The sequence below is a fragment of the Kogia breviceps genome, chromosome 1, assembly GCF_026419965.1.
Source record: "Kogia breviceps isolate mKogBre1 chromosome 1, mKogBre1 haplotype 1, whole genome shotgun sequence".
Lineage (NCBI taxonomy): Eukaryota > Metazoa > Chordata > Mammalia > Artiodactyla > Physeteridae > Kogia > Kogia breviceps.
Genome location: NC_081310.1, coordinates 14970207 through 14985963, shown reverse-complemented (window position 1 = coordinate 14985963; position 15757 = coordinate 14970207). Strand labels below are relative to the sequence as shown.

The window sequence follows — 15757 nt, the reverse complement described above, 5'->3', positions numbered from 1 at the left end:
TGAATATAGAAGGGAGAATTTGGGGGGTGGGACGCATCTTGGAGGCTTACCATCACAGTCTTCAAGTACTGACCTGCTTGGGAGTTCGCTGGGGGCCTAGTGGTTACGATTCCAGGCTTTCACTGCCGTGGCCTGAGTTCAATCCGTGGTCAGGGAGCTGAGATCCTGCAAGCCATGCAGCGTGACCAAAAAAAAACACCAAAAAACCAAAAACCACCAAACTAACTGAGCTGTTCATTCTCCAAGATTAGCAGTGAAGAAGTATGATCAAAAATATCCAGATGTTAGCAACCACCAAGGGAAGAAAGCGAAGTATTTAGAGCTGGGGTGGTAAACATGGAAGATAAAGATAGGCCAGCCAAAAGGGACAGCAGCCTAGAATGTCTGTGTAGAAATTTTGTTAGACAGAAATTCTGAATTCTAACTGTCTGACGTGATTCTGATTTTGCAGAGAAAAGGATTTAAGGTCACTGATCATATTCCTATCAGCAGCAGGCAAGGAGCAATTCTCTTTCACTAAGGGATCATGGTGCCTTATGCAAATTGAAATGGGAACAGCATGCGAGGTAGTAATTGAATGAGTCCCTTCCATGGCTCCTGTGGCATGCCATCCAAATCAACCAGAGCCGGGCAGCTTTTCTTTGTGCACCGCTATATTTAACAAACCGGTGCAGGGTTTGTTGTAAGATCATCTAAGAAAAAGTTTTTCCGAGTTGGACTGAAGTATCAAATTCTGCTGCTTAGTTCTCTTCTTAAGGACTGAATTCTATTACTTAAAGACACGTATTACGTAGCATTTATTCAATCTGAGGAAATACACCAGAGTACTCTGCATTTCTCCTATGGCCTCCACCCCATCTTTACTTCACATATGTAAAAGATGCCTACGCAGATCTGATTTTTACCTCCCGTTTTCTTCTGAATATTTGTTTCTGAAGCAGTGATTGAGGGTTATAAATATCAAAAGCACCTTTTCTCCCCTGGCCTTTCCTTGCTTTAACCTGGCAAAACCTTGGGAGTGTATGAGAGTAATAGCTAGAGAGAAGAAGCATAAATTACATCGGTATTACTTTCTAATATTGTATTTATGCTCAGACTGACCTTCTAATCCTTGCTTAATTTAGGACTAGATCTATGGAAATGGCCAGATATAGGACATGATATGAAATGAGATATTTAGCGAATCGTGCATGGGTGTCAGAGAGATAATGAATAATACTGACAACACGCTTCTGACCCTTGTATATGTGCTTGGATAGATCCTTTTGGTCGAAATATTATTCAAATATTCAATTTCACATTTGAGATTGAGATACATATGCTACTGGTAAAATGCCCAGTAATGATAGGTAATGCCAGGTAACCTTGACCTTCCCTCTTTGATCTTTAAAATAAAATATTCATGTATTTCTTACACTGGGAACAAAAAGAAAATCTTGTTGACAGCAATGGAACTAATTGTGATTTTTTTGTGGAGGAAAAAAAAAAAAGTAAGGGCTGGGTTCTAGTCATGGTTTTTAGCAAGGCATGTAATATAGTACCAAGGCCTGAACTTTCTCCTCTGTAAACTGTGGAGAAGATCTAATTGAGTTATCATGGTTTTCGTAGCTCTGAAGTTTTACCAAAAATTTTCTACTGGCTGACTTTCTTTTGAATATATATAATTTTTATGTGCCAGGGGTATCATAAAAGTGATATGCTTGTAAAATAAGGACAAATTATCAATAACAAGAAAATGTCTTTCTAATAAAGTCAATATCTAGATTGCTTTTGTAAACATATCTCAGAATGTTTTTGTGAAGGTCTGTGGCTCCACTGTATTGATCAGGAAGGGCACATGTCTGAGAAATTAAAGTGATGGTTTTGCAAGTAATCTTTTCAGAGATCTTTTTCCAGATACGTTGTTCTCTGTGATTCTAAGTGAACCATTTATACAGCTTACTCTTTAAAAATGCTTTCAGCTGCAAGTAACAGAAATGCCAATTAACGTTGGATGAAAAATAAGCATTTAGTTATCCCATATCACAGGAAGATTATAGATAAATGCTTCCAGGTTTGTTCAGTGGCTCCACGGTGTTAGGATTCTGGGTTGGCATCTCTGATTCTCTTGGTCTTTCCATTCAGATCACAAGTTAACTCTCCCAGATCCAAGCAACGCGTCTCTACAGAACAGTGTCTCAAGCCAGTGACTATTCTCAACCAAGTATAAGTAAAGAGAATGAAATTACCCCCACTAACCAAGATCAATCAGAATTCGTTATTCTAGTGTTCAAGTGTTTCTTACCCTCTACGATCCAGCTCTCAAACCTATCTTCCAGCCTTATTTCCCATTACCCTTCTACTAGATTCCTTAGCTATAGCCAAACTGTCTTCTACCATACTCTGAAAAATGCAGTCTTTATTTAAAATTTTGGATGCTTTTTCTCCATCCTTTTACATCCTCCTTGTGAGTTAAAATTCTATCCAAACATTACTAAGATTCAGCTCAACTTCTTCTCTTTAATCTTCTGCGATCACTCCACCTAGAAGGGGTTGCTCTTTGAATTCCTGTATTAGTTTATATTTTGTTTGTATAACAGCATTTTACAGAATGGCTTAGGTCCATATTCCATTAGGTTAAAAAAGGGCAAATATGATCGTGTCCATTTTACAGAGGGGGAACAGGCTCAAAAGGGTTAAGTGACTTTCCCAAGGCATCGTACTGTCCAGTGTTAGATTTAGGACCTGAATGAGTCAGGGGTGATAAGCTTCTGTAACAAACACTCTCCAAAATAGCGTGGAATAAAGAATATACATGTTTGTTTCTCTGTCATGTGAAAGACGGAAGCGACTGCTCTAGGTGGATAGGTGGCTCTGTCCCTCACAGGTCTTTGGGAAACCCGGGTTGCCAGTGGTTTTGCCATCTCCAATACATGGCCTCCCAGGTTGCCCTGACCTTGCCAGCCAAGCAAAGGGGAAAAGAGCGAAGTCCAGGTCCAGATCGTTTCTCGTGAGTAAGTGGGGTGGAAGTTGCACTTTTGCTCATAATTCATTGGCAAGAGCTTAGTCATGTGGCTTGTCTGCTGCTGGCCTGGGAGATGCAGTCTTCCCTCGGATCCAGGAAACAGAGAAGAGCAGATCGTGCTGGACAAGTAGCCCTGTCTGTTCCAGAGCAGGAATACAGATCTTATGCCTCCAAGTCTGGCTCTAGTTGGTGTGATTCAGCGTTGCCCTTTTCTCCATTGTGATAAAGCCAAAACGGAGGGCAGTCTGGTGGAGCATGCTGTCCCGACAGGGCATGAATCTCTATGTGAACTCCAGACATTGAGCAAAGTTGAGGAGGGTTTGCCCCTTAGTACCCCGGGGCTACAGGCATCCCACTTGAAAAACTCTCTCTGAAGCAGCCCTTTTCTTTCACAGACACAAAGAAATGGCACACGAGGCGATGTCCATGTCCCTGGTGGCTGATCTTTAGGGACTAGCAGGTCAGACTTGTTCTGTTCCATTCCACTGCCTGCACGGCTCCTACACTCCCCACACCGTGATCTGTGTGCTAGCACCACGTGCTGTGTGCTATCTCTGCTTGAAGCTGCAGCAAAACATGCAAAATGTTATGATTTGTTGCCATGCTGACAGCGTCAACTTAACTACGGCTGACAAACAGTTTTTAAATAGAACATGTCAGTTCACGACAGTATTTTCCATCTGTGTGTGTGTGTGTGTTTTTTTTCCCTTTCCCACACTTCACCCCAAACATTTCAAGAATGTTGCCACGAAGGTTCAGTTTACACTTCCAGTCCCTTGCGTTAATGACTTGCTAAACATGATATTTTGGAAATGTGCAAAACAATAAACAGTGATTTTTGAAAAAGGAGACCTTTCTCTTGCTGGAGAAAGCCGTTCTCATACCCGTTTTGAATCGCCTAGCACGATTCTTTGCTTTCTCTTCTTGCTCTTTTCAGCTCTGTCTGGATGTCGCCACTGAAACTAGTTTCTCCCTCCAACTCTGAGCAAAATTCTGATGAAGTTCAGAGGGCCTGCTGTGGAAGATACAGGCCTGCACAAACTGTGCCCTGACACTGTGATGTCTAAAACATTGACCATCATGAGGGCTCACCAGCTCTTGACATTTTGCTGAGGGTGCAAGCTGCTTCCCAGCTTTATATCCCGTCTGTCCAACACCCACCTGTTCAGATACGCTCCTTCCCTTCCTCCTGCTACTAACCAAACAGGGAGACTGACATTGCCCATTAAAACTTTTAATGGCAAAACCACATTAAGTGCCTTAATTGTGTTTTAAATGATGTCTTGGGTTTGTGTGTCCTCATGATGAAAATATAGAGTGACAATGGCAGTCTTAAAAGTCTATTCCTGTGACGGTTCAATTTTGCCAGCTTTTGTGTCACTACATATTTTGCAATTCTAAAGAAATTTGATTAAAAAAAAAAGTCTTGTTAATACTCTACTTTTCATTCTGGGCACTGAGGGTATTCCTTGTTTTTCATAGTTTAGGCTTTGGCTGTAAATGTTTGGACATCAGCTCAGAATATCGTCTCCAAGGGAACATTTTGCAAGTGTTATCTCCTTGTTCACAGGAATCCAAGGTGGACCTAGTGGAGGATTGTTTAGTGATAGAAACTGAAATAGCAATAAAAAGAGGGATGGCCAAATTATGTAAAATAAGAGTACATGAATAATTCAGGACTCGCTTGAGTGCGATTCTTATTTTTATTGTTAAATGTTACTTGCATTTCCATGAACTAATAACACACAGACTAACCAACTGGTAAGCTTTTTGGAGGGGGTTTGGGGCGACAGGGAGGTGAAAGGAAGAAAGGCAACTGGGGCCAAATAGTCACTTTTTAGAGATGGAGTGTGTTCAGTAAGACATTGATGTACTCATCTGTTTGATAATTCCTTAACTACACTGAAGATAAGGAAATGGAATCACAGAGAAATTCATTAGTATACCTTTTTCCAAAATTTTTTATTTTTTTATTGGAGCACGGTTGATCAACTATGGCATGTTAGTTTCAGGTGTACAGCAAAGTGATTCAGTTATTCATGTACATGTGTCTATTCTTTTTCTAGTATACCTTTGTTTTCAGATCATCTGGAGTAATTGTAGTGTTTTATGGAACTCCCTTCCTTATTGAACCTCAGAATTTGAATCTAGGGCTTCATATATGTATTTTCCATAAATTCTAGGACAAGTGTTTGTGTTTCTATTTCTGTGTTCATAGAAATAAAGTAAATGAGGGTTTCTTTTATGACTTATGAGATGTAACTTAGCTTTAGAGCTACTGTGGAATGTAACGAAAGCCTCCGCAAGGAACTTATTTTTAAGCTCTAGCAAAAGCTATTCTTAGCCAGAAAGGGAAAATCCTTGACTACAATTAACTGTCACATCATGGATATTTTAAACAGGTTAGAAGAAGCATGGCAAATGAACAAAAGTGGTAAATGATTGAGAAAACATTCAACATTGGAAAGAGAGAAAAATAAGATGTAAATTATGAAAAAGAAGCTCTCGGAGGAGTATGATGGGGTGACAGGAACTTTTAGCTAGTGTAATGAATGGATAAACACTGCTTTTAAGGACATCGCTTAATCTAATGAAATTTTAATTAGCTCAGGAAGAACTGTATTAACTAAGAGGTCAAGAAATGAAATCAAAAGGCAGGGTGCAAAACAAGTCAACGGTACCCCAAATGATGGTGGCATCACCCAGTATTGCAAAAGAAGGCAAGATAAGATGATTTTGAATTTTAAAATCAAATATGTTCTTTTTTATTCTAATTATTTGAGAGAGACTGCAAAAGATTTTACAGATCAATAGTGGGAAATAGTTTGAACGGAATATTGACTAGAAATATTCGGAGAGTCAGGGCAAAGCTCAGGCAGGAGTCCCAATGGGAACATGGTCTTGGGACGGTCCCTTAGAATGAAGTTTTGTCACCCTAGATATCATGACAGTATTGTCCAGACGCTGGAAAGGGACACAGGAGGATTTGAATCCCATTAGGGGTTTGTGACAAATTGAAGAGGGAGTAGATTAGTTGAGGTTGGGAAACTATGAATACCTAAGTCAGTAGTCTGGTAGTGATAGGAGGTATATTTATAGGTGTACCACAGAAACTAAAGCTAGGATCAGGAAATGTGATTTCCTGGGAGATAAAATAATCTAAATTAATTTTTAAAAAATTTTAATTAAAAATGAGTGATGAAAAAATTGGACCTTTAAAAGATAATTTCTGAGGGAGGTAGATGTTATAAGGCAGATTGTGCTATTGTTAAGTACATTCATATTAAGAACTGTGCAGCTAATGAAGCAGCATAGCTTTTACAAACATCCCGATATGTGTTGTGCATGTGTGTGTATGTGTATATCCTATGTGCTGAAGTGTTAGGATTAAGATGAGTTTTAATTTTTTGCTTTGTTTATGTGATTTAGCATAAATAATATTTCTAAACCTCTGCTTTTGCCTTTAGCAACTTTTATATTAATAGGTAAAATTTAACCCTTATTTGGTTCTTGACAATCCAGTCTTTATTTAAGGTCTCATGATCTGAGTGCATACCTTCAACAGGAAAGAAATTGCACCAATAGTTGTTCCTGTTAGCTATCAACTTTTAGTCTTCCCTTGCTTTGTATTGATGTCAATAAATATCAATATCACAAAAAACAAACAACAACCAAACAAAAAAACATACATGAGGATGTTCATAAAAGCTATGCTACTTTGTTAGCTGCACAATTACTAATAATACTATACACACACACACACACACACACACACACGGAGTAGTTAATTAGCCCTACTTCCTCAGATACAGTCACTCTGAAGAGGGCCTCTCCTAGTGGATGTACTGTTCTAAGGGAATAGAGATTGGAGCCATTCATGATATTATTGAGACATACGATCAGGCAAACCCAGGTAATAAATTCTAAATTCTCAACCAGAAGCTATATTAGAATCACCTGAAAAGCATTTTTGAACTACACAAGTCCATCCCCTAACTCCCGCAAACCCCAGCTCCCGGGGAGATTCTAAGATGCCCTCAATTCTTAGGAGAAATGTAAGATCGGAGTTATTTCATTCCTTCTTTATTCCACTTTCTGATATCTATACATGAGATTATTTATAATCAACAGGGGACATCTGACTAGATTTTTTTTAAGACAACGAGAAAAAAAGAATGAGAAAATATTTCCCCCCAATTTCTCATTGGTCCAAAAAAAATTGAATACCTGTTAAAACTGACAAGGGATGTTTTTTATTTTCCACCACCCATGTCTTGTCACCTTCTCTGGAACTCTTGTTTTATTTATTTGTGCAGTAGAAAATGATTACCGTAAAGCTCTTTTTTTTTGCCTAGGATCCCATACTTTGATAAAAGGAATCAAATGGAGATCTCAGACTCACACTGGGCTTTCATTAATGAGGATCATTAGCCCTGTTCTGAACTATTGACAAAATGTTATAGCATTCTTGAGAGCAGAATTTGTATTCTTTGCAATGAAGAACTAGTTAATTAGAAGCTCTTTCTAATGAAAATAACCTAATTCTGCTTCTAAGTGCGAAACTTAACAAAAAAAAGGAAGCTGAAAGATAGTTTGCAAAAATGCATATTGATTCACATAAATCGATAAGTTAGAACATGATTGAGGCTTGAATTCCTCTAGAGTTTCTAAAATGTCCTCTGTCTTCCCAGTGCAATAGCAGAAAATGCTTGCCTGCATTTTGATCTCCAACATGAAAATTAGATATTAATATATACAGGGAAAGACAGAGGCAGAGAAAATACTTAACACCCCAAGAAGGAAGGAACCATGCCATTACTCCAAGTGGCAAACTCAGTCATCCTGTAACGAGTGCAAATCTGTCTCTCTGACCGCAAAGAAAAGGGATTTAAAAGGCATCTACCAGCTCTATTATATTTAAGTGCTCTTGTGTCTGTCTTGAAAACCCAGACCTTTGTAATCGGGGCTGTAACTATTTACTCACATGAGACTTGCTCCTAACAGAAAGAAATGTGAAATCAGTTTCTTTTTTTAAGCTGGAAGACATGGCCGCGTTGTCATCATTATTTTGGAAGTGGAGGCCTAGCTGTTCAAAGCTTATTGGGGTTTATTTTCTAAAAATTTCCTCTTTGTCAGCCGAGGTGACAGCCAGGCCAGGTGACCCCAAATGAGACTTATCGACCTCCAGACTTCTCAATCAGAGGCTTGTCACCTTGAAATTGCCAGCATTTGCACACGGCATGTCTGTATACCCCTGTGCAGGACATAAATATGAATCCGGCCAGTCTGGTTCTTACTTTGCACATTCACGATTCCCAGGAATCGTCTGGAAATGAGCTAGAAAGTTGGGCTTGCCTCTCCCCTATGATTTATTTCTGTCTTACCTGGTTACATGCCTGGCTTTCTGAGACAACCACGCAGAGACAGAAGTAAAGAGAGGGATATTTGTACCTGCAAAGTTGGTCTCTCCTGCATTAGGGCACCAGAAGTGGTATGTATGTTGCCTGACTCTTTTTGCTTGCAGTGACTAGCCCACTAAAATATAAGCTCTTTGGAACTGTGACCATATGTTTTGTTTAGTGTTTGGGATGCAGAAGACATTAAATAAATGTTAACTGATTTGCTGGTGGACTTCTGCATATGTAACGTGTTAAAACTCGTTGTTGAACATAAGAGAAATAAGAAAATAAGAGAAATTAGAAACATTTGAATGCTATATAAAGAAGCTTGCAAATATAATATTTATTATCTACTGTTTTTATTACTGCTCTTAAAATAAAAACAGCGACAACGAAATAAATTTGCCTTGATTTCTCTATGGTCTTTACTCTCCAGCAAAGATTGAAGCAAGAGATTTTTTTTTGGCTCTTCAGGCATGTATCCCTAGTGCTGAGCACAGTGTCTGTCACATCGTAGGTATTTAATAAATATTTGAATGAACGAATGAATATGTTATGCAAATAGTGGAGAAGTTAAAATAGTAATATACTGTCCTTTTTCTATAGACTTATTACCCACAAACCAGGTGTATTTTGTATTTGCTTTTTTTTTCAGATCTTTTTTTCTTTTAATTGAAGTATAGTTGATTTACAATGCCATGTTAGTTTCAGGTGTACAGCATAGTGATTCAGTTTTATTCTTTCTCAGATTATTTTCCCTTATAGGTTATTACAAAATATTGAGTATAGTTCCCTGTGCTATACAGTAGGTCCTTGTTCGTTAACTATTTTATATATAGTAGTGTGTATATGTTCATCCCAAACTCCTAATTTTCCCCCGCTTTCCCCTTTAGTAACCCTAAGTTTATTTTATATGTCTGTGAGTCTCTTTCTGTTTTGTATATAAGTTCATTCGTATCATTTTGTAGGTTCCACATATAAGTGATATCATATGATATCTGTCTTTGTCTGACTTACTTCACTTAGTACAATAAACACGAGGTCCATCCATGTTGCTGCAAATGGCATTATTTCATTCTTTTTTATGGCTGAGTAATATTCCATTGTATATACGTACCACATCTTCTTTACCCATTCCTCTGTTGATGGACATTTAGGTTGTTACCATGTCTTGGTTATTGAAAATAGTGCTGCTGTGAACACTGGGGTGCATGTATCTTTTTGAATTAGAGTTTTCTCCAGATGTATGTGCAGGAGTGGGATTGCAGGATCATATGGTAACTCTTGATAGGACAATAATATTGGTTATTATTTTGAATTTGGTTAAAATAATAAGTGCATAGCTAGCAGTTTGCGACTGCATCACAAAATTATTTATTTTGAAATTTACTAGTGGAATTCAGTACTGAAGTAGAACGATATGGGACCTGTGTGTGTTTTTGATAAAGCTAGGAGTCACAATAGTCATGATACTTGGTTCTGTGTCATGAACATAAATAAAGCTTTGGTTTGCTGAATACATTGTAACCTCTTGTGCTGGAGCCACAGTCCAGACATAACATAAGGTTCATGAGGGAGAACATGAGTCTGGGTATTGAGTCCCGGCCGTTGCCTTGTCACTAACTAGCTGTGGGACCTTGCACACCCCTTCTCCTCTCTGAACCTCTGTTTTCTCTTCTGTAAACCCCGCTCCCCCTATGTGGTTTGTTATATTATAGAGATAATATAGATAAGAGGAGAGCAAGCTGGAATAAGGGCCTCCAGATTTTTCTCTGCACTAGTTTTGTCTTTGGCAAAATGAAGATAATCATGATAGTGGACCCATAGCTTTTCTGTGACAATTAGAGAATTTACGCACAGAGCCTGATTCAATAAGCACTGAGCAAATCCCAGCAATTACTAGCTCTTATATTCTATATCTAAATATATATGGTTTCATGAGAAATTGTCCCAGCCTATCAATAAGTCAACGTAAAAAATGTCCAGGCATTCCCAGGGTCCATCCTGATAACTTCTGTCAGGTAGAGAGAAGAATTGCCAGGTTTTCCATTTCAAATCTATACATGGAGCATTTTCAATTTTGCAAATGTCAGGGCTTTGACAGCACTCCTTTAAAAGTAGCTTTTTTGTTTTTAAATTACATTTGTTAAGCTTGAAATCCATAATGTGAATGATCGGCCCTGGTGGTATTTATATAAAAATTAAAACTGTCAAGGTGTATTAAGATGTTATCAACGGCTATAGCACGAGCCACAGTTTCTTTGCACTTGCCCTCTTGACACATTTTTTAAATTTTTGCCGTAGATGTGAACTATGGAAACATTATATATCACTTTCTTAAAAAAATTGAAGCCTCATGTTCTTAGAAAATTTCTCAGTGAGTTTATATAGAAGGAGACAAAGCAGAAGAAACTAACATTGTTCTATGCTTGGTGCATATATGTTGGGTGCTACTGACTATATCTGGCGTCTCATTTGATCTTTGACATCACCCACTGGTGCATATTGTGCCCTTCGTACAGGTGAAAGTACTGAGTCTCAGGAGGGATAAGCCAGTAGGCCAAGGTCATACCCCAAATATTGAACCCTAACCTTTTATTACAATGTTCTTCTAACATCTGCCCAGATAAATCTTACCTTCCTTCTTCTGACCTCTAAGGTACTTCTGATTATCTTAACATTTGTGACTTAGATTGTTAGAAAGATGTATTAAGATAATTTTAAGTCCATTATGGTTCAAAAAGTAAGTGTAACCAAAAGTGCTTTTTAAAGATAGTGGAAGTCTTTTTTTTGTTGTTTTTAAGCTGCACTGCGTGGCATGAGGGATCTTAGTTCCCATCCAGGGATCGAACCCATGCCCCCTGCAGTGGAAGCTCGGAGCCCTAACCACTGAACCACCTGGGAATCCCTGATAGTGGAAGTCATTTGAAGATGAATTGGGTAAACGTTTTGCCCTAGAAGTTTATACATAAGTCTCCTTATGATAACAGAGATACAAATACCATTTGAATAAGTACTAAAAAAGAGATTTCTTCACAGTTCAGGTTTGTATTCTGGCATTGTTTAGTTTATGTTCGAGTTGAGCGGGGTGACGTTGAGGAGAAGGCCCATCAATTCACAGATTAATATTACTGCTTCTCTGTGTCCCTCTGAGGACGTATTGCCATGGATAAGTTTCTATTCAAAAGTTTGGGTTCTCTCGTTTTTAATTTCTTTAATTTAAAAAAAATTTTTGAATTTATTTTTTATACAGCATATTCTTATTAGTTATCTATTTATACATATTAGTTTATATCTCAATCCCAATCTCCCAATTTATCACACCACCACCCCCCACTTCCCCCCTTTGGTGTCCATACCTTTGTTCTCTATATCTGTGGCTCTATTTCTGCCTTGCAAACCGGTTCATCTGTACCATTTTTCTAGATTCCATATACGTGTTACTATATGATATTTGTTTTTCTCTGTGTGACTTACTTCACTCTGTATGACAGTCTCTAGGTCCATCCACATCTCGACAAATGACCCAATTTCATTTCTTTTTATGGCTGAGTAATATTCCATTGTATACATATATAGACCACATTTTCTTTATCCATTTATCTGTTGATGGGCATTTAGGTTGCTTCCATGTCCTGGCTATTGTAAATAATGCTGCCATGAGCATTGGGGTGCATGTGTCTTTTTCAACTATGGTTTTCTCTGGGTATATGCCCAGTAGTGGGATGGCTGGGTCATATGGTAATTCTATTTTTAGTTTTTTAAGGAACCTCCATACTGTTCTCCATAGTGGCTGCATCAATTTACATTCCCACCAACAGTGCAAGAGGGTTCCCTTGTCTCCACACTTTCTCCAGCATTTGTTGTTTGTACATTTTCTGATGATGCCCATTCTAACCAGTGTGAGGTGATACCTCATTGTAGTTTTGATTTTCATTTCTCAAATAATTAGTGATGTTGAGCAGATTTTCATGTGCCTCTAGGCCGTCTGTATGTCTTCTTTGGAGAGATGTCTGTTTAGGTCTTCTGTCCATTTTTGGATTGGGTTGTTTGTTTTTCTAATATTGAGCTGCATGAGCTGCTTATAAATTTTAGAAATTAATCCTTTGTCCATTGATTCGTGTGCAAATATTTTCTCCATTCTGAGGGTTGTCTTTTCATCTTGTTTATGGTTTCCTTTGCTGTGCAAAAGCTTTGAAGTTTCATTAGGTCCCATTTGTTTATTTTTGTTTTTATTTCCATTACTCTAGGAGGTGGGTCAAAAAAAGATCTTGCTGTGGTTTGTGTCAAAGAGTGTTCTTCCTATGTTTTCCTCTAAGAGTTTTATAGTGTCTGGTATTACATTTAGGTCTCTAATCCATTTTGAGATTATTTTTGTGTATGGTGTTAAGGAGTGTTCTAATTTCATTCTTTTACATGTAGCTGTCCAGTTTTCCCAGCACCACTTATTGAAGAGACTGTCTTTTCTCCATTGTATATCCTTGCCTACTTTGTCATAGACTAGTTGACCATAGGTGCGTGGGTTTATCTCTGGGCTTTCTATCTTGTTCCATTGATCTAAGTTTCTGTTTTTGTGCCAGTACCATATTGTCTTGATTACTGTAGCTTTGTACTAGAGTCTGAAGTCAGGGAGTGTGATTCCCCCAGCTCCATTTTTTTCCCTAAAGACTGCTTTGGCTATTTGGGGTCTTTTGTGTCTCCATACAAATTTTAAGATTTTATGTTCTAGTTCCATAAAAAATGCCATTGGTAATTTGATAAGGATTTCACTGAATCTGTAGATTGCTTTGGGTACTATAGTCATTTTCACAATATTGATTCTTCCAATCCAAGAACATGGTATATCTCTCCATCTGTTGGTATCATCTTTAGTTTCTTTAGTGTCTTATAGTTTTCTGCATACAGATCTTTTTTCTCCCTAGGTAGGTTTATTCCTAGGTATTTTATTCTTTTTGTTGCAATGGTAAATGGGAGTGTTTCCTTAATTTCTCTTTCAGATTTTTCATCATTAGTGTATAGGAAAGCAAGAGATTTCTGTGCATTAATTTTGTATCCTGCAACTTTACCAGATTCATTGATTAGCTCTAGTAATTTTCTAGTAGCATCTTTAGGATTCTCTATGTATAGTATCATGTCATCTGCAAACAGTGACAGTTTTACTTCTTCTATTCCAATTTGTATTCCTTTTATTTCTTTCTCTTCTCTGATTGCCATGGCTAGGACTTTCAAAACTATGTTGAACATTAATGGCGAGAGTGGACATCCTTGTCTCGTTCCTGATCTTAAAGGAAATGGTTTCAGTTTTTCACCATTGACAGTGACGTTTGCTGTGGGTTTGTCGTATATGGTCTTTATTATGTTGAGGTAGGTTCCCTCTGTGCCCACTCTCTGGAGTTTTAATCATAAATGAGTGTTGAATTTTGTCAAAAGCTTTTTCTGCATCTATCGAAATGATCATATGGTTTTTATTCTTCAATTTGTTAATATGGTGTATCACATTGATTGATTTGCATATACTGAAGAATCGTTGCATCCCTGGGATAAATCCCACTTGATCATGGTGTATGATCCTTTTAATGTGCTGCTGGACTTTGTTTGCTCGTATTTTGTTGAGGATTTTTGCATCTATATTCATCAGTGATATTGGTCTGTAATTTTCTTTTTTTGTGACATCTCTGTCTGGTTTTGGTATCAGGGTGATGGTGGCCTCATAGAATGAGTTTGGGAGTGTTCCTTCCTCTGCAATTTTTAGGAAGAGTTTGAGAAGGCTGGGTGTTAGCTCTTCTCTAAATGTTTGATAGAATTCACCTGTGTGTCCATCTGGTCCTGGACTATTGTTTGCTGGAAGATTTTTAATCACAGTTTAAATTTCATTACTTTTGATTGGTCTCTTCATATTTTCTATTTATTCCTGGTTCAGTTTTGGAAGGTTATACCTTTCTAAGAATTTGTCCATTTATTCCAGGTTGTCCATTTTATTGGCATAGATTTGCTTGTAGTAGTCTCTTAGGATGCTTTGTATTTCTGCAGTGTCTGTTGTAACTTCTTTTTCTTTTCTCATTTTATTGAATTGAGTCCTCTCCCTCTTTTTCTTGATGAGTCTGGCTAATGGTTTATCACTTTTGTTTATCTTCTCAAAGAACCACCTTTTAGTTTTATTGATCTTTGCTATTGTTTTCTTTGTTTCTATTTCATTTATTTCTGCTCTGATCTTAATGATTTCTTTCCTTCTGCTAACTTTGGGTTTTGTTTGTTCTTCTTTCTCTAGTTCCTTTAGGTGTAAGGTTAGATTGTTTATTAGACATTTTCCTTGTTTCCTGAGGTAGGCTTGTATTGCTATAAACTTCCTTCTTAGAACTGCTTTTGCTGCATCTCATAGGTTTTGGCTCATGCTGTTTTCATTGTCATTTGTCTCTAGGTAGTTTTTGATTTCTTCTGATTTCTTCAGTGGTCTTTTGGTTATTTACTAACATATTGTTTAACCTCCATGTGTTTTTGTTTTTACATTTTTTTCCCTGTAATTGATTTCTAATCTCATAGCGTTGTGGTCCGAAAAGATGCTTGATATGATTTCAGTTTTCTTAAACTTGCTGATGCTTGGTTTGTGACCCAAGATGTGACCTATCCTAGAGAATGTTGTGTGTGCACTTGGAAAGAAAATGTAATCTGCTGTTTTTGGATGGAATGTCCTATAAATATCAATTAAACCTATCTGGTCTAATGTGTCATTTAAAGCTTCTGTTTCCTTATTTATTTTCATTTTGGATGATCTGTCCATTGGTGTAAGTGAGGTGTTAAAGTCCCCCACTCTTACTGTGTTACTGTTGATTTCCTCTTTTATAGCTGTTAGCAGTTGAGTTATGAGTTGAGGTGCTCCTATGTTGGGTGCATATATATTTATAATTGTTATATCTTTCTCTTGGATTCATCCCTTGATCATTATGTAGTGTCCTTCCTTGTCTCTTGTAACATTCTTTATTTTGAAGTCTATTTTGTCTGATATAAGTATTGCTACTCCAGCTTTCTTTTGATTTCCGTTTGCATGGAATATCTTTGTCTATTCCCTCACTTTCAGTCTGTATGTGTCCCTAGGTCTGAATTGGGTCTCTTGTAGACAGCATATATATGGGTCTTGTTTTTGTATCCATTCAGCAAGCCTGTGTTTCGGTTGGAGCATTTAATCCATTCACATTTAAGGTTACAATGGATATATATGTTCCTATTACCATTTTCTTAATTGTTTTGGGTTTGTTTTTTTTTTTAACATTTTTATTGGAGTATAATTGCTTTACAATGGTGTGTTAGTTTCTGCTTTATAACAAAGTGAATCAGTTATACATATACATATGTTCCC

General features: G+C 37.5%; 1 protein-coding gene across 30 annotated transcripts in view; it reads left to right on the top strand.

Moving 5' to 3' along the window:
- The window catches only part of ESRRG (estrogen related receptor gamma), a 645982-nt gene that overhangs the window by 352764 nt on the left and 277461 nt on the right, over nt 1–15757 (top strand). For 5 of the 30 annotated variants that reach the window (XM_067027686.1, XM_067027666.1, XM_067027586.1 and 2 more), the window contains one exon: nt 3400–3464. The exons of the other annotated variants lie outside the window; for them this stretch is intronic. The gene's annotated coding sequence lies outside the window, so the exon portion shown is untranslated. The remainder of the gene's footprint in view (nt 1–3399; nt 3465–15757) is intronic. 30 annotated transcript variants of the gene reach the window in all.